This window comes from Branchiostoma belcheri, unplaced genomic scaffold (genome assembly GCF_001625305.1).
Source record: "Branchiostoma belcheri isolate BF01 breed outbred unplaced genomic scaffold, Haploidv18h27 scaffold41, whole genome shotgun sequence".
Lineage (NCBI taxonomy): Eukaryota > Metazoa > Chordata > Leptocardii > Amphioxiformes > Branchiostomatidae > Branchiostoma > Branchiostoma belcheri.
This window is the reverse complement of record NW_017804032.1, coordinates 1612202-1631250: the sequence shown is the minus strand read 5'-3', so window position 1 is coordinate 1631250 and position 19049 is coordinate 1612202. Positions and strand designations below refer to the sequence as shown.

Genomic DNA, 19049 nt, shown 5'->3' with positions numbered 1-19049 from the left:
TAAATCATTTGCCACATGAAGTTTTTGTTCTGGTTAATGTTCTGAAGTTAGTTGCATATTCATGCACCACTCGGGCTAAAAGCATTAAAGAGAGTAAAAGGGAAACTGTGCTACATTTTATCTACATTTATTTACATGTTTCTTCTATCTTCTTGAAACATTTGTAGACGAGTTGACAGTTTTTACATTACGTCGTTGTTAACTGATGATGTTATATATAACCAATTAACTACGTAACTACGTATATATATCATGCACTGTTAGGTGTACATATTTTTATTTCCTGTTATTGGATGTGTGAGGCAATTCTGCTTATATTAAATTGTATTGTCTATTGATGTTGCTACTCTGTGTGTACAGATCGTGTTCGAGGGGATCCGTGGTACTGGTTACAAGGGAGACATCGCTCTGGACGACATCACTGTGAGCGCTGGGGATTGTCCAGGTAATTATCATATTTTACTCCATTCCAGAATTATGAATGAAATATATCGTTTTCATGTTTCACGCCATAACATAGATATGGATGATGAAATAGCTTTTGTTGAAAGGCTTCAACTTCTTCAATTCTGGGATAAAATGATCTAGAATATCGGTATGCAGCATTTGTTTATTTTCAATTATCACTTTCAGAAAAACGAGGTATATTCTGGGCTCTGGAGCCCTGGTATTAAACCCAAACGATTTGGAATTCATTATTTGGATACCTTGGACGTATGCCCACCCCATTAAAACCTTTGGTATGCATCTCTTTGAAATAGTATAATTGTTGCCGTTTGAGCCGTAACGTACTGTGAGCAGTGTGTGTAACCATATTTGGTATTGACAGCAAGAGACAATAGGTAATCAGTATTTCTATATTCATGGCTTATCTCAAAGATCAGCTGTAGGTTTCTTAGTAAGTCTTAGAAACCTGTTTAATTACATGGCATATTCTTTATTGCAGGAGATACCGTGAAGCGGGTTCTAGATTGAGCTTGAGAACACAAAATGTTTGAGTTTTTCTGTCTTGTGTAAACGGTTGCCTTTCTGATGCTTTATTATCAATTCTTTGTTTTTCAGAGTGCTATTTTCCATTTACTTACGACTGGCAGACGTACATGTCCTGTACCGACGCCGATAATGACAGCAATCCGTGGTGTTCCACAGCCGCTGACTACGCGTGGGACGACTGGAGAGATTGTGACGCAAGTACGTCCTCGATGAAATTCTGAGAATGTGGTTTTCCTTTCCTGTGTGAGACGTAAAAAGAAAAACTTATTTGAAATGCTTTTCTCTTCATGTATCTTATTTTCTTCCACACTTTATTCACCTGTTTGACGTGATACACAATTGAACTTTTTGTGTGTCCAGTTCGTCTATTTGCAATTCCAATATTTTCAGTTAAATCCATTTTTAACTCTATCTGTCTATTGACTTTCTTACAAAACATAAACCAAAAGAAAACGTTGGCATATTTACACAAACATTCTCAGTTTATTCACAACACGGGTCATTTGAGTCGACTTCTCCTCAACTTTGTTTTGGTTATGGCTCTCTTTTATGGCTCTGTTGATCAACGTGGTCTGTTAATGCCATGTTTGTTATAATAAGTAATACTTTTGTTTCTTAGTGTTTTTGAAGTGACAAATTGTACCCAATTCAGGGGAAGCATTTGTGCTCCCCCCTGCTGATGTACATTTGGAATTATGCAATAACAGAATTTCTGCTTGTTTGTCATTAAGTTATGTGGCCTTAGCATATGTTTTACGTGTGTTCTACTTTTATTCTCTCGTTTTTATTCAGATGATCTCATACAACATGCCCCTGGAGCAGGTATGTCGTGTTACCTTCTTCTCATTTTAGAAATTGCTATATATATTTCCGATAGACGTGAAATATGAAGAGCCCAGCCGGTCCCCGGTTTGGAAATGTGACCATAGCAAAAGACTGACCTACAAGGGGTGCGATGAATCGAACATCACACAAATTACACGTAAAATAGAAACAACGATAAAAACTGAAGGGATAAGGTACAACTTCCAATGGTACAACTGTTTTTTTTTCATTTTCGTTGTTTTTCCTGTGGACCTTTTTTTTTCTTTTTCCAGAGTGCATTTTCCCCTTCACGTATCGAGGGGGAACGTACCATAAATGTATCTCAGTCGATGCGGAACTACCCTGGTGTGGCCTTCGATCAGCCCTCAGTGATAACCCAGAGCTCGGCATCGAAAGGAGATACTGTAACAACGGTAGGCTCTTGTTGAAAGATATTTTTCCGTTTGTGCCGTTTTATTTTCGTCAGAAGTAAGATATTTCTCACGTTTATCAACACCTTATCCTACACATTTATGATGAGAGAAACTTTGTTTTTAGACGGAAAGCTGAAATAGCCCGCTTGGATAAGGTTGTCATTGCACAACCCCTGCTATTTGGACGAAGAAGGAACCAACTGATATAATTCATACAAACGAAGATTTTTCATATTAATCAATTAGAAAAGTGATAAAACGTCAGTGATAATGGATATCATCGTTTGGCAAAGATGTGAGGTCTTGGAACTCATGTTTTTTTTTCATAGCTTTGTTCAGTTTTGGTTGATTATGTCAACCTATGCCTCTGTTATCATGACTTTTGTTTTTCTGATGTTTTATAAGCCCGCACGGGTTGGATGCATAAAGCACAGGACACGTTAATAAAGCTTTATACATTAATTCATCACCATTCTTGAATGCCAAAGTCTTTCTTTTTCTGGCTCTTACCAGAAACCGACTGTTTCGCACGAACCGACCTGACAGACGTCAACGCTGACTTCAGTCAAGCCTTCTCCTTGGTGTTCTGGATAAGATTCCCGTCACCACTGTTAGGGGTGTATTTAGACTCTGGTGCAGCTTCCAATAGGTCCTGTGGAATCACGTTACAGGTAAGACGTGATAGATCACTGGTGTCTCACTTGTAAGAAAATGTTAACAATTAAATTTTTCAGCTACAGCTACAAGGCGTATATCATCATTTAATACTTGTCAGAATTGTGCATAATTTGCACATAGCATTTGTTTGATGTAATTCGTAATAAGCAAAGGTAGATCACGGCCACATGCTGACCTACATACTTCGTATGTACTTACAACAACTTAAAATATTCTTGTATTAGCACATAGAAGAATTGAGCAGAAATATGTTTCAATATGTCTATATGCACAATTACAAGAAGATAAAAACAGAGAGTCGACACACAATTCTTAAATCTTTGCACGTTACCAGGGAAAAGTCGCATGCACCTTAATTTTTGTCATGAAATTATCACCCACCTTTATTTTTTTTTAATTGACAACAAATTTTCAACAACTTTATTATGCTGAGGTTTATTTTTTTCATTACTTGAGGCCGCCAGCCAGACAACGGTGGAGTTTTTGGTGAGGTCAGGCGGCAATGTCTGGAAGTCATCGTCGGAAGTACATCCAGACCAGTGGACGCATCTCGCCTTCTGTTGGAGCCAAGACGGGACGCTAGAGACTTTCATCAACGGCATGAAGCGCAATTGTATGTATTCACAGCATCTGCACTCTAAACGAATTCGAATAAAGCGCTCTCAAAATACATTATATTAGACATCCCAACTGTAAAATTTATATGATACTGAATATTAGACGTTTTAAATCTCCAAACTTGAAACGTGAAGCTTAATATCGAAAGAGAGCTACTACCGTTCCGTTGGGTATTGTTAGGAAGTGCATATAACCCAGGATTAGTCACTAACATCGTGATCAATGATAACATTTTCTTCAGAACCGTTAAACATATATCAGCCTCTATCATTCAGGCTTCTGAAAAGAGTAGAAATACTGTTTTATTCCTCGTAGAAAAATTGTTTCATCTCGCTAAAAAATCCTCGCGAACATAAATGAACTTACAGTAAGCAAAATAGACAGATGACACGCGTGCCATGGGGAGCTAGTCTCATAAAGGGACAGTTTGCCGCTTTGTCTGGTAGAGGCTAAATAATCATTAGGCAAATTGTTCTTAAAGTATCTTCTCTTCTTCAAGCGACATCATGGGTGGCTGAGGCTACAGGAAACAGTTCCAACTGCTTCTCGGAACTGGCCTATGGGAAAACATTGAACCGAAAACGTCCATCGATGTTCTCCATTGACGAGATTCGCTTCCACGACAGAGAGCTAACTGCGGAGGAAATCAAGATTCTTTACGGTATGCTACTTAATTAGTATTTTTCTGATCGAGTAACATTTACTTACAGTTTTCACTTTTATCTACAAAAGGATGTCGCTCTATTTTCTGTTAAAAAGAGAGGGTATTCTTGCGCTCACATAATTGCATGATTCTGTAATCTTCAGACAGATTTCTTCCGGGGCAAGGCACTATAGTTGGCCAGCACGTGAAAAAAATGGGCAATATGATGTCTCACTGTGGTTCAGGAATTTATATCATGTAATTTACACTGTCCATGTATCTTACCTTATGGCCATACTAAATGTTATGTTTACTTGAAGGTACGTTTCTTCGTGTTTTCCCTAGCTGTGGGAACACCAGTCAGACAGTACAACTTTACAATGGAATCCACATCCGACGACGGCATCCCTGACAACCAAGAAACAGCTTTCCTTCAGTCAACCAACGGCTCGAAATTAGACCATGGCCTCGTCGGAAATGCACTTGTGGTCGATGAACAGAATAGTTATTTTGCCGGTCCGTTTCCAGGCCAATGTTTAGGAAGTCCAATTTATTGTATTAACGGGTTTACTGTGAGTATTTGGGTGAAATCTGCTGGCATTTTTAACGTAAATGAAACGCTTCACCTTCTCTCAACCGGAGGCGAAGATGGGACACCAGGATTTTCTGTAACGTATGAGAGTTTATTATCATATGGCCAGTATACAATCTCTGTTCAAGCAAACTACACTGACGAGCAATCGACCACAGTCCGACTAGCTCCTGATGTCTGGTCTAACATTCAGTTTTCCTGGTCGAACCAGTTGAAACTGTACGTGAATGGTGTACCCAGTAATGCCCCAGTGTTGCAGACGTTGAAATCTGTGAACAGTGTTGGATACCACGACACTATACTGTACATCGGAAGAAAGGGAAGGAATGACAACGCTTCTGACAGTGCCAGGCTGCTACTGGACAATTTCTTCTTCACCGAGAAGGTCCTCCAACAATCAGAACTGTATGGTAGGTCCACAAGTTTAAAACTTACGATAGCTGTTTTTGAATGAGTAGAAAAGTTTGGAGTTTCTTAATTTATGTGACATTCAAGAAGTCAAGGGTGTAAGTGAACATTTCCTTCTACTATGCCCTGAGTATTTTACATATGCAAAGGACATGTATATTTCTGAATTGTGACTGACTTTGACCATTATAGTGAAAGGGAATGCCTATTTGGTGACCAGTTCTATGATTCCCTCCCTGCAGAGTCCTACTCTCGGCACAAAACATACAGACTATCGATGCAGGCTTTGGAAGATGGTCTAGTTTGTGGAGTTGCTTCGGTGAACGGCACTGCATCTCTCACCAGTGGAGTCGTTGGAAATGCAATCAAAGTTGACACTACATCAGGTATAGAAATCGTCGCAACTTATTGGGCATTCTATTGTTTACTCAGTAGAAGAAAAACTTGAACCAATGAATTGACACTGCTTTCTTTTTAAGTTTGCAAAAATTGCTTAAAAAAATAAATCTCAATTTCCCTTGTGAACAGGGTACCTCCATGAAGGCGATTTTCCACACGACTGCATGGGAAGCTCCATTTACTGCGCCGTTGGCTTCACGCTTGCAGTTTGGATGAAAGTCGATAGGGGGACACCGACAATCATCTCCAACTCCGGGGACCTCAACACAACCAGAGGGTTTGCACTCAAGTATGATTCATCGACAAAAGAGGGCATTGCCGAACTGTCAGACTCAAAGGAACTCTTTTCCATTAGATTTCCGGTAATGGGAAACCGATGGATGCATGTAGCCCTTGTATGGGAATCAGGAACCTGTGTCTTTAGTTTGTACCTAAATAGTCGCCTTGTGGTCAACGCACCGGAAAGAACTCCGCTAGGGTACCTACGGAATGATCCGTATTCTGGGCTGTATATCGGTCGAGACAACAGTCACCAAAATCCTGGCGCGAACTTTTCTTTGGACGAAGTTTTCTTTCAAGAGGACATTTTGTCACAAGAAGATATTCAGCTTCTCTATGGCAAGTTATCACTTTTTTTCTTGAACCAAGTATATACTTTCACGTGCAAAAGTGCATCATCAATACATCTTTAAAAAGATGTATTGATGATGGCTACTAGTATACCAACACAGATTAACTTAAAAAACGGATTAATGATAATGACTATATCGTGTTGTATTTCTGTTTAAATGTCTATTGATTGAATAATTACTTTTGTTTCATAATATGTCACTCCGGTTTAGATTCAATGTATTCATCTTCTTGTATATATAAATTTTTTGTTGTAATATTTGTCATTCCCCTGTGTCGTCATACCATCCATTGTAATCGTTAGACCTAATGAATGATGAGATCAGGCTTCCATAAGATATCCCTTCATTTTATGCCCACAGTTGTATTCATATTTTAATTTCCACGCTACATGTATTCAAATTTTCTCAACCAGGTGGCAAGCCCAAATACATGGGCTGCTATCAGACAGGACCGACAGACATCATTTCCCTGAGTGCCATCACCCACCCTGACATGAATGTTGACATGTGCCTGTCTCATTGTGTTAATGGAGGGCAGCAATTTGCAGGTATGTTGCTTCGTCTTTCTGTGTGACTGTTGTTTTACTGTCTGTCTTAGGCCCATGTCACACTTCTGCGTATCGTCTTACGTATGAGTTGCATACGGACAATTATTTAATACGCAACCGTACGCAAAATGCGCACTTCATATGTATCTCAGTCGTTTTATGTAAGTTTTGTGAACGTCAGCATACGCGCATCATACGCACAGACCGGCCCGGTATGCAGTGTAGTTTTGAGCATGGACTTACGTATAACAGTATAGCCGCTTTGAACTATGCTAATACACGAAGTTAAAGTCTTATTCACCACATGGTAGTGTCCGCAGAGATATGTAGTATCCATGTTATCTGTGTGTATGCGCAATTGTAATTTTTTGTATTGTAAGTATGTGTGTTTTCATTGTTTACAAATTATTAAGGGATGATATTTCTTTACATCTCCAACTCACCAAGGCTTTTAACATGTTTGAATAAAGTCCGGGTACGGGTATTCAATTTACCTGACAAGATATTACAGGGAATTGACCAGCTAGGGCAAAATGGAAACAAACACATTTTAACTGAGTTGAGGGCGGCCCATGATGAGAAGGACCAACTGCAAATGAAACAGGAAGCAGCCGGGAATACGCTCGCCATATGCTCTGCATTCGTCGGGAGTGCGTTAGGCATGCGATGGGTATACGTTGAGTGCGTCTGGAATACGCTTGGCCAGCGCTATGTATACGAACGCCATACGGATGTCATATGCAATCTATGGACTGAATTCGTTGTTCATACGCGTCACAGTAACGTACGGCACAAATGTCTGTGCGCAATTCATACGCAATGGCGATACGCAGAAGTGTGACAATGCCCTAAGATTCTAAGTGACTACAAAAGGAGACGCAATTCGATTTTACCTTCATAAGATGTATGAATTGGTATATTTTAAAGATGCTGAAAGAACTGTAAACCATCTGAAGATATCTACAAGCTTCGTTCAGTCTATGACCACCATAGACTAATACACAGTATATTTACATCTACGATTCCTAATTCGATAAATTATCTAACCCTTGTCCTGATGGCATTTTTTACACAATATTCTAAAATAATTTGCTGTCTTAATCAGGTTAAAGACCTTTGACTGTTTTTGCCCAGCGGTGGCGTAGTTACTTCCGTATTCGCTGCGCTTCGCTGCGTTGTAATGCGTTGCACGAGAAATACCCGCCAATCATACATATACAGGGCGTTACATAGATGGTACTGTATGTGCAACCCATATAAGAAACATAAAAATTTATATTCCTTACGCAACTAAAAGAAAACATATACCATACTCTATCCAGTCTTACATTATACAGATGTATTTAGAAGCGACAAGAACTATGAACGTGTACATAAGTAATGACGGTCTTATATTTTGTTAATCAATACACAATCTTTACATGCCTACAGCTGTGGGGACAGGCACCGACTGTTACTGTGGCTCTACAGAGTACTTCTCCACACCAGGAAGTTCCACCGTAAACTTCAGCTGTAATGTCTCATGTCCGGGAAACAATGATGAGATATGTGGAGGCGAAACGGCTCTGTCGGTGTATCGCGTCAATCAAGGTGGGAAATTTTAAATCCAAGATAGCAAACAAATACATTCTACTTAAAGCGTAACTGTGAACCATACGATTTTTCAATTGTTATGTTTCATTTTGGGTTAGTGATAGGCATCGTTAAATAGCAAACATAATTGCAATGGACTTGTACAAGATTCAACGTATTCTACTTCAGCTACATATCAAAAGAAATATAGTATGGGAATAAATTAGCTTACAAATGACATATGTAGTATGGAATGAGAATGTGATTTTAGAATCATTGGTGGAATATCCAGCCGTTTGGCATTTTTATTATAATTATTATTATGATGACAAATATTTTGTACAGAGCATGGATTATGTACTATGAACGGATTGTGTACTATCAACGGATTTCAACATGTACTTGAATTTGCTATTTGAATCCATTTCCAATAGACATCCTGAGATCGAAGATGATAGACTTGTATATAGTGAATTACGCATATGATTTTTTAAAGTCTATGGCATGCAGTAGGTTTCAGAAACCTCTTTACAATATGGTTCATTCATGCTCATTAATGCATTTGATTTTAATAAAATTGATTTCAATAAAATTGAAATTTCATAAAATTGAATGTAACATTTTCCAGGAAGAATATCCCGGAAGTATGCCATCCACATGACGTCATTCCAGGAAACGTCTTCTACCATTGACGGTAACCCATCGTGTGAAATCGTCGGTGATGTCAGCCTGGAGACCGGCGGCTACCTCAATTATGTCCACCTGACGCCGGGGTCTTTTCTGAACTGCGGGACATTCTCAATGGAATGTCTGGCAGATCTCACCTGTTTCCAAGGGATGACGATTGGATTAAGGTATTCATCATTTAACCAGTAATTAGTTAAAATAAGACCTCCTCATTTGTAGACCATGTTACAAGATTCAACAGAAAAGCCAGCGGCACACTTTTTGCACCAATTGTATAAACTAATTTAAATGATAACTTTAAGTCAATCCATCGATCTGAAGTGATATGAATCAAAGTTGAAAAGAAGTTCTGACTGTCTATCAAGCGAATGTCTTGAAATTTACAGACTCCATGAGAATCACCTAAGCTAATGTCACATATATAAACTTTGTTTTGAAATGTTAGCTTTGTTTCTTTGCTAACAGTTTTGTTTATTTGGTGACATACAGAATACTCCTGGTACACGTAAACATGCAGGCAACATATTGCTGGTGTCGTGCCAATACATTATAAATAACAAATGTACATTTCACAATTCAAAAACAAAGTCTGTACAATCACCATGTTACATTGTAGGTTCATGTATGAAGGAGCGACAGACCTTAGAATCCTGGCCGTGGTACATTCTGACGGACAAGCCGTTCTACAGCTGACCTGTAACCCAGGGGCAGCAACATGTACCTGGGACATTGGCGAGTACTCTCTCAACTTTACGGCTCCTCCAGAAGCTTGGACATTCGCCCAGGTATGTAAACTACACAAAAATTCAATTTGGTACTTGTTGTGGACTGAAATTCACTGCTCACCCAGAAACATGGGTATTTGTGATCATTTAGAATATTTTCCTACAATAACAAAACTATTATCATATTTTAACCACATTGTCCTTGTGTTTTGTCAGTTGAGAGTTACCGAGTCGTACGAGTTACAGGCGTATATCAATCAGGAAAACGTGCAGTCGATGAGCACCTCAATGGCCCTAAAGCTACATCTAAACACCACCGACTTGAAGGCTACTACATTGTACCTTGGGCCAAGGGCAAGTGACCTCAACAATACGACTGGATCTGTGAGTTTCAGTGGATGGTGGTTTGAGGAGCCCGACCTGACAGACAGCCCTGTGGCAGCTGCGGACCCTCTCTGGGGTATGTACATGACAACGTCCATAGATATACTGACTTTATGCTGGACGAGAGGAACAGAGCGATAATTTTGTTTTGGTCCGTATAGTCAGGATGTTCCAAGCTGAGAACCACGAGGCGCCACGTGTAGGCCAAGTGGACACTCGTGACAGTTTTCCGTGCACATCTTTCCAGTCCACAGCTGGGAAGCCCACTTGACAAACGTAATGCATGTTGCATGTATCTGGCATCTATCTAATAGTGTTAAGCTATATTAATTTGATTAATGAGTTACATCCTCTAGGAACCTCAAAATTCTATAAATCTTATTTCATTTGTTTATACTCTTATCCTTGAGATTGTGATTCCGAATTCACAACATTCTTTAAGGCTATTTCAACCATAGATATTATCAGCTGTATATCAAAGACAATTAAAAGGGTTTTGTGTCCTTTTTTAGGTGCAGCGATGTTTCTCCCGATGGAAGATCACAGCCTTGCATTGGTGGACGGGCTGGTTGGTAACGCGATAGACTGCAGCACAGAACCTCTGACAATATGGAAACATCTGTTACCTCGGTATGCCTGTCATGTATGATTTATTGAATCTAGGACTGTTCAAGATTTCTCTTGACGTATATCGGGAGCCATTCTTCAAGATTTCTTTTGAAATATGCCCACCCATTGCAGTAAGCCAAATGTTAGAAGTACGTACTTGATTGTGATTACTGCTAATTAAGGTAACAATGTGCCAGGACCTGGGTTAGGCACATAGGTAGGGGGATAGGCACATAATTTATATATAAAAACGGGACATAACGACAGCGAGGTTCCGAAATGGAAATATCGTTTCAGTTTATGCTTATTTATCTGTTTTTGAATGGGGTCCAGACTGTGGGTGGTGTATCAGTGCTGTAATCCATTCTATCATGTAATTCATTCAGGAGTACTCCAGAACTTACCTTTTCTATCCACACTCCACAACATTGATTATAAATGTCACTATCTTTATCTAGATGCGTCAGAGACATCACTTACTGTTCGGACGGCTTCACCGTGTCGTTTTGGATGTTCTTCACGTCCCTCCCTGAGACAGACAGGGCATACGTCATAGACTTCCATGGTGACCACCAGAACGCGTGGGGTGTGGGTGTATATTACGACCCGTTTGATGAAAACGTTGTATTTGTTTCGTCAACAAAGAAAGTCATCAGCAAGGTATGAAAACGAATTGTCATTTTGTAGTGAAATGTATTCCATGTACTTTTATATCATAGAGTTTTCCGTACTTAAAATGTTTTTAGATGTACCATGAATAAAGCACCGTCCCATTCCCTTTATTGTAAATTCCAAATCAAGCTCAATGTTATCATAATCCAGCTTTTCGTTATATACTAGATACTCCAGATTTGCCTTCCACTATCTAGATTTATTAAAATATCAATTAGTTTTAAAAGTCTCTTTATTTATGGTAACAAAACAAAATGTCTAAGAGTCGTCCATGGAGGTTGAATTTCCAGAATATATACAACAAAACTGTTACTTAAGAACCCTATCCAGTTGCTTGATTAACATTTTTCCTTCCAAGCCTCTTACACCATTTTCAACCCTCATATTGTGAATAATTAGCTGTTGAGACAATTGTATTCTTTCAGGTGACCGTCCCTCCGTTTAAGCGTCGGTGGATGCACGTCGCGTTCACGTGGCACCCCCTGGAACCTACACTGACTGTGTACCTGGATGGAGAACTCTACGCAGTGGATTCTCCGCCTTCCTCACGAAACATAACAAAAGGAACTGGTGATGCAGTGCAGAAGGTAGGAATTTGTCGATGATAGCACGAGTTTTGATGTCTAGCTTGGGGTGGCGGGACTTCGGTGCACTGTTATGTCATATGTTTATATATTAATTATATTTTGTTGTGTGGCGCTGTGAAATAAGTTTTGAAAACTCACAGTGCAGCGGTTATTTTGTTATGTGGTGACGAATAAAAAAATGGAGTTTTGAGACCTTTTATTAAAAATCATTCAATAATGACGTGGCATGTTACTAGCCTCACTACATCACGCTTCTAGCACCGCACCTCTTAAACCCCTTCCATTGATTGGGCCCCTAGAAGCTTGATGATCAACACCTCTATTTCGGGAGAGTTAATTAATTCTGTTGATTTATGCAAATATGCTATACATGTCAGACTAATGTCATAGTGTTTGAGGCTGTGATAATTCGTTTCCATATTTTTTGCATAATGACTTTTCATTGGTAGTTCAGGAAATAGGAATGGTTCTTGACAATTCTTAATTTGGTTACCCTTACCGTTTTCCTGTTCGTAGATGGCCATCGGGGCGCGTTATGCAGGAGATGTACCATCATACCCGGCCGCCGTAATTCTTGATGAGTTTCGTTGGATTGAACGGATTCTCTCTGTGGATGAAATTTCACAACTTTACGGTAAGATGGTTTTGTGCTATGTGCCTTGGTGACTGGTTGAATAACAACAATTTATTGAGGGGGGAAGTTACTAAATTTTACACCCGGAAGCCACTTAAAAAAACTTGTAAATTGAGCTATTCTATTAGTCAGTATATACCAAACTACTAATTCATAACGTTACATGTACCTAGACATGCCTATAACATAGGAGGGCTATCCGATGCCAATAGGATTTTCTATTTCACAGGATCTACTTTTGCATCAATGACGCCGAGGTACTGCGCTTTCTGTGGGTCCATAGGTCCCAAGGCTGAAGTAAACTATGTATCTGATGTGGAGCCCAAGGATGTCAAGACACCTGCACTGAACAATACCTACTCCGTTCAAAATGGTTCTCTCCACGTACATCATCGAGGAACACACATAGACCTTGCTAATGCATTCTATTCCTGCAATGTCACTTCCTCTCCCTGCGCTAGCCTTACTGTTGGTTTTTGGATCACAGTGTACAGAGGTGTCAGTGGATACACACCTGTCGTTACTACAAACGGGTTACAATCGGGAAGTGTGGCCGTGTTTGTGTCAAGTAGTAGAGACTGGGACGTGCCATTCTTGTCGGCAGCATTTTTCCACGAGAACAACGCCACCACGGTTGAGGTAGAGTTGGAATTCAACACACCTACATTCGTGGTCGTTCAGTCTAGGGAAGGTGACTTGTGGCTGTATGTAAATGAAGTGTTGGTTGGGGTGGGGGATACTGTGGATGACGGCAGTTTCCTTGAAAGAGTCTCACAAACGTGGCTATCTGAGACACCGACTGACGGAGTCCTCTACTCTATTCGAAGCCTTTGGTTAGAGGAGGCTGTGGTGACAGCAAGTACGGTACTCGGTAAGTCGATTATAACATCAACTTGAAATGATACATGACGATTAGCTGCTATCATATATGTATATGACGCATATACAAAAAAGGAACACACACACACACATGTAACCACAAACTAAAACATTAAACCAGAAGACACACAATGGCCCATGTTCACAAGAAAAAAGAATGAGAGTAAAGGGAAACCCTGTCGTTCCCAAATCAACAAAGAGAATAATCTGAAGGACAACATGTCGTTTACCTCACTTCCCAATAAGTTTCTGAATCGTGTAGGTTTGCAATAATATATCATATTCCAATTTTAAAGGTAAGACACACGTGAAATCTATTTTCTACGTTGTTTAAGCTATATTTTATTACCTTGACAGAACACATGACAGAGTCCTATCAGCAGAGGAAATGGATACCAGTAAAGCAGAACCTTGCGGAAGCACATGAATCAGAAGGTAAGTTTTCACAGCCACCAACCGCCGGCAAACGACGTTATGCTTAATACTAAACGTATGCGATAAGAGATTCTAATGCGATTACAGTTGCAAAATATTTACTTGTATCTATACTTTTCTTCTGAGTTGTTGTTTGCGTGCACACATCATTCTTTTAGCAACTGATATAATGTGTGAAAATGTCCTTATTTGCATAATGAATGAGAAGCATTTATAATTTATCATTCGTAAAAGTTAACATTCTTTGGCATGTTTGTGACACTTATGCCATTTATTTGGGTCTATGCACTTTTCTTCTGGACTGTTTAACTAATTGTATTCTTTATGATGTAGAAACGTTAAAGTTGTCCAACAGCATCCTAAATAACTTGGCACATAATTTTCTTGTGCTTTTCAGCCTGTAGTAACCCACTCGGGATGGAATCTGGTGCCATACCAGATGACAGGATCACGGCATCCTCTTTCTACTACAACCAACCTCACTTCGCTCCCTTCCGTGGACGGATAAACGATAAAACAGGTTCCTGGTCACCCAACTCCCAAATTGGACAATGGCTGCAGGTTGGTACAGAATTAGATTCAAATCGGTATTTTTTTTCGAGAGCAATCTCATCCATCGCAAGTGTTTTGGTATCGATCTTAACTAAGGTCATCTTAATGAACTCTGATGTGCATCGCATGGAATTTACACTGCATGAAAATGGGGAATAACCAATGCCAATACTGCCAAGTCATGGTAATGTAATTGGCAGTTGATATTTAACCCTATTCAGACGGGGGGGGGGGCTTTAGAGGCCCGCGCCCACTTTTATCTCAGATAGCGCCAAAACGGCTTGCGCTAGAAGCGTCAAATTTGGTGACTTTTCGTAAAAAAAAACATCTGGCAACAATTCAATATTAATTAGATAAATTCCTAATTTTTTGTGTTGCCATGGTGCCAACGAGTTTCTGACAGGCAGTTTTGGAAAAATCAGTAATTTTGGTTCAAACATTAAACTTTTCTAGGTTCTATGTTAAATTACACTTCTTTTTTAACATTAATAACACTGTATATAATTATATATAATTTCCCTCATTAAATATTCATAATTCATGCTAATTTGATGACGTCATCGGTCAAAATCTAAGATGACGGACCATATAATTAGCTCTTGTGTAGCCATGTTTTTTCACTAATTTTTCGTATCAACTCCGTGTTTTTTTCACATAAAACGTTCATATGAGCATCTTTAGTCCATTTGCGTTGCGTTTTGAGGCTGTTTTTTTAATGCAATTTTCAAAATTCAAGATTTCCGATCCAAGAGGCCGACAGCTTAATTATGCAAATTTAACACTTTTTGTTAAAGTTTGGTTGTATTCCTTCAAGTTTTACGGAAAAAACAATTTTTGACGGTTTTACCCCAAAAGGCATATAAATGACGTCATAATGACGTCATATGACGTCAGAATTACACAAAAATTGTTTTTATGAACTAATTTTATTACTACATCATTCTCTGAAGATTTGGTGGCCCTACGATAAGTGGTTGTTGAGTTACAGGGGGCGGGCCTCACAAGCCCCCCCCCCCCCCCGCCCGGTCTGAGCATGCCCAAAAAAGCCCGGTCTGAATTAAGGCAACAATTATCAGACCAATGTGATATGCATTGCTATTGCAACCATTCCTAGACACACTTACTAAGATTTTCAATGTGCCCTATAGCCTCAACTAACAATGTATGTTACATCAATGTACCCTATAGTCTCAGGTAATAACGTAGGTTACTTCTGTTATCTGTCGTCAGTTAAATCTGAGCGTCATATGTGCACCGTTAACGAAAACAAAAAATTCATTGCCTTTTAGGTGGATGTAGGAGAAACGAAACGCGTCACGGGTACCATCACCCAGGGTCGCTGGGACTTCGACCAGTGGGTGACTTCCTACAAACTACAGTACAGCGATGATGCGACCACTTGGACGACATATACAGGCAGCGATAACTCAGAAAAGGTACCTTAGATTCTAATTCTGTTTGATTTCGAAACATCAAGAAACAATATCAAGCATCAATTCTGTGCTGCAACCTCTACCAAGAGTTGGACTAGTACATGTGGATTAAGCCCAGTATCCTGCCCGTCCTGATTGGGACTAAGTTGTAGAGAGTTGTAAAGAGATCCGGACAAGGAAGGTCCTGTCAATGTTTGACAACTCAATGCCTTCTACTTTCCTGTAATGTCGTGTTTTTTCTGATTACGGCACCCTTAGATACCTCACAGGGTCCTTTCGGAGTCCGCTAAAAGGAGCGTTTATGTTCAATTCGTCTTTGCCATTGGTTTATATGAAATGTTAAATGATGGAGAGATTGTTTACTGCTGGTGCTGGTGTTGAGCACTCCTTCACATGATATATCACGTGAAGGAGTCAGAAAAATATTACAATTTTCTGTTTTCCCCCAGATTTTTCCAGGCAACAGCGACATGCACACCCCTGTCACCAATCTACTGGAAAATCCTGTTGATGCCCGTTATGTGCGTTTCCTGCCCCAGACCTGGTACTATCATATCACAATGAGGGTGGAGATTCTGGGCTGCAGTATTAACAGTACGTGTTTGTTTAAATTGTCCAAGTTGTTGCATTGTCCTATTCTGGCATACTAACCACTCATAACTGGCGAAAAAAGGCCTAAATCTAAGTAAAATAGATGTTAGACTTAGCCAACCTCCTAAGTTTTAAAAGTCATCCCTTTTCAAAGTTACGAAAAAAGTCATTGTGCGCTAACTTCGTAGTGTAAGATCTTCCAGACTAAAAATGTTCTTTTATTTAATATTGTCTTACATTTGATCTGCCTTTTTAATTGATTCACCAAAACACCAGACCTTGAAAGGCTCGTTGACTACCCGGACCAGTGCCTGTCGGATCTACGGTTGTGTGAAGACGGCTTTACTCTGATGTTCTCCTTCAAACACAACGGACTACAGACGGACCAGTACATTCTCACTACAGGAGGGGAGAGTGAAATGTCCGCAGGATTTTACTTTGGATATGTTGACAACCTTTTCGAGGTAAAAACTAGTTAGCATCACTTCCATCCATACCATTGCTGACTTGAGTATACAGGAAGGCAGAATATCCATATTTATATGCATGTATATTATATACATGATGCATCTATTACAAAATTAGCCATCAAACTTGATATAAAGACCCTGACAGAGTTGCGACTTTAACACGGCATCTGCATTTACCAGGTCTTTGTAGTTCTACTACATGAAAAGTATAACCGTAGAGTGAAGAAAGTAAGGAAAGACTGTCGAATTATATAATTTTAATCGAGATGTCTGTTTTTTTTATAAATGCTGTCCTGTCCTTTTAATGTTGAGAATCCGTAGTCTGTATACAGATTCTGAATTTTCTCTGGATGTTAGTGGTAGATTCTATAAATCACTCGCTCGCTCACTCACTTATTCATTCACTCAATCCCGTAAAATATTTTTTCTATCACTTATTTGCAGGTGGGTGTAAACAATGGCTTCAGGATGTGGAAGGTTCCGTTCAACTTGTCCCGGAAGTGGGCACATATCGCCATGAAGTGGTACCCGGAAGGGGGGCTGTTCCTGTCCGTTGACGGCATACACACATTGAGGGACCAAACAGGTTAATTGCTCCAACACATTTCTATTTTGTTTTTGTTTAGCTCTGGGGCGAACTTACTCATATTTGGCACCGGTCTACTGTGTAAGACGTGAATTCGAGTTAGAATGACAACATAGTAGTATCGTTTATGTACAATGGTGTTAAAAATATTGAGAGTTGAAAGTTGGACTTTTCCAAAGTAACATTTGCATGTCTAAAACGTTAACGGAACCAATGAATAGTTTGGCTTACATTTCGGGAACAGTTAGTCAAACACAAAAGTCAAAGTCTCTAAGTTTATCATAGATTTCCCTCTAGGCTAGATGACTGATTTTGTGCTTTCTTTCTTTCTTACTTAAATTTATTTATTTATTTTTTATTTTATTTTATTTTATTTTATTTTATTTTATTTTATTTTATTTTATTTTATTTTATTTTATTTTATTTTATTTTATTTTATTTTATTTTATTTTATTTTATTTTATTTTATTTTATTTTATTTTATTTTATTTTATTTTATTTTATTTTATTATTTATTTGTTGTTTTATTTATATTTCTAAAGGGTGGGACTGGCCTGGTATTGGGGAGGCTGAAGAAGTCTACAGTGCGCTTTACATCGGCAGAGGGCTTATAACAACACCTGCTGACTTCGAGATAAAATCCATGTACTTCTGGGAAGGGCTTCGTGATCTTGAAGATCTACAACAAAGTAAATTTTAGCTCGTCTAAACGTGATCTATGCTTTGGCATGCTTCGTATCAACTGCAGTTATGGGGTTTTGCATCATCTGATTTGATCATAAATTTGATTGTTGCGTTTCCTTTTTTAACCTTAAAAATTAATGTCATGTTGTGGCTATCTGTATCTAAATACTCATGTTCACACCGTAACTTACAAACTTGAAGATATTATAAGTGAAGGTATATACGGCACCAGTTCATTCTTATTGTTCATTGTGACTTCGGGGACAGAAGTAATGTTTTAGGTGGCGCTGGTCTAGGGGCTTGTATGTCTGGATTCCAGAGTAAAAACGGGTATAAGGAAATTTTGACAGCTGATTTATAGTGACCAAGAACGTGCCGGATTGGAGCATGTCAATATATCGATTAGATTACATCATACAATCCCCTCGACATTTCCAATATACTCACTGAAACCTAAAAACAATTATCGGAAGTCTGAAATACCCGATGCCTTGTTACTATAGATATTCCTGGTGCATGGATTCCCCAAAGTACCATCTCATTTGTCGAGGAGGACCAAGACGCTCAGATTAACCGTTCCGGGAGTGTTACCATTGACGGTGATCCCTCCACGCCGTGGTGGGCCTTGGGACTCCAGGAGTACTACATCGTGTATGACCTGCAGGTAATGATAGTAGAGGGAATGATATTGTGAGTCTAACGGGCTATAATAGAACGATCACAATACTGTTTTATATACCAATTCAATTTCATTGAAAACATCAGACTCATAGACCGACAGGTGCTGTATATTAGTATCG

General features: G+C 39.2%; 1 pseudogene; it reads left to right on the top strand.

Annotated features, from left to right (window-relative positions):
* Window positions 1-6836, top strand: part of LOC109477725 — a 30568-nt pseudogene extending 23732 nt beyond the window's left edge.
* Window positions 6837-19049: the final 12213 nt, after the last annotated feature.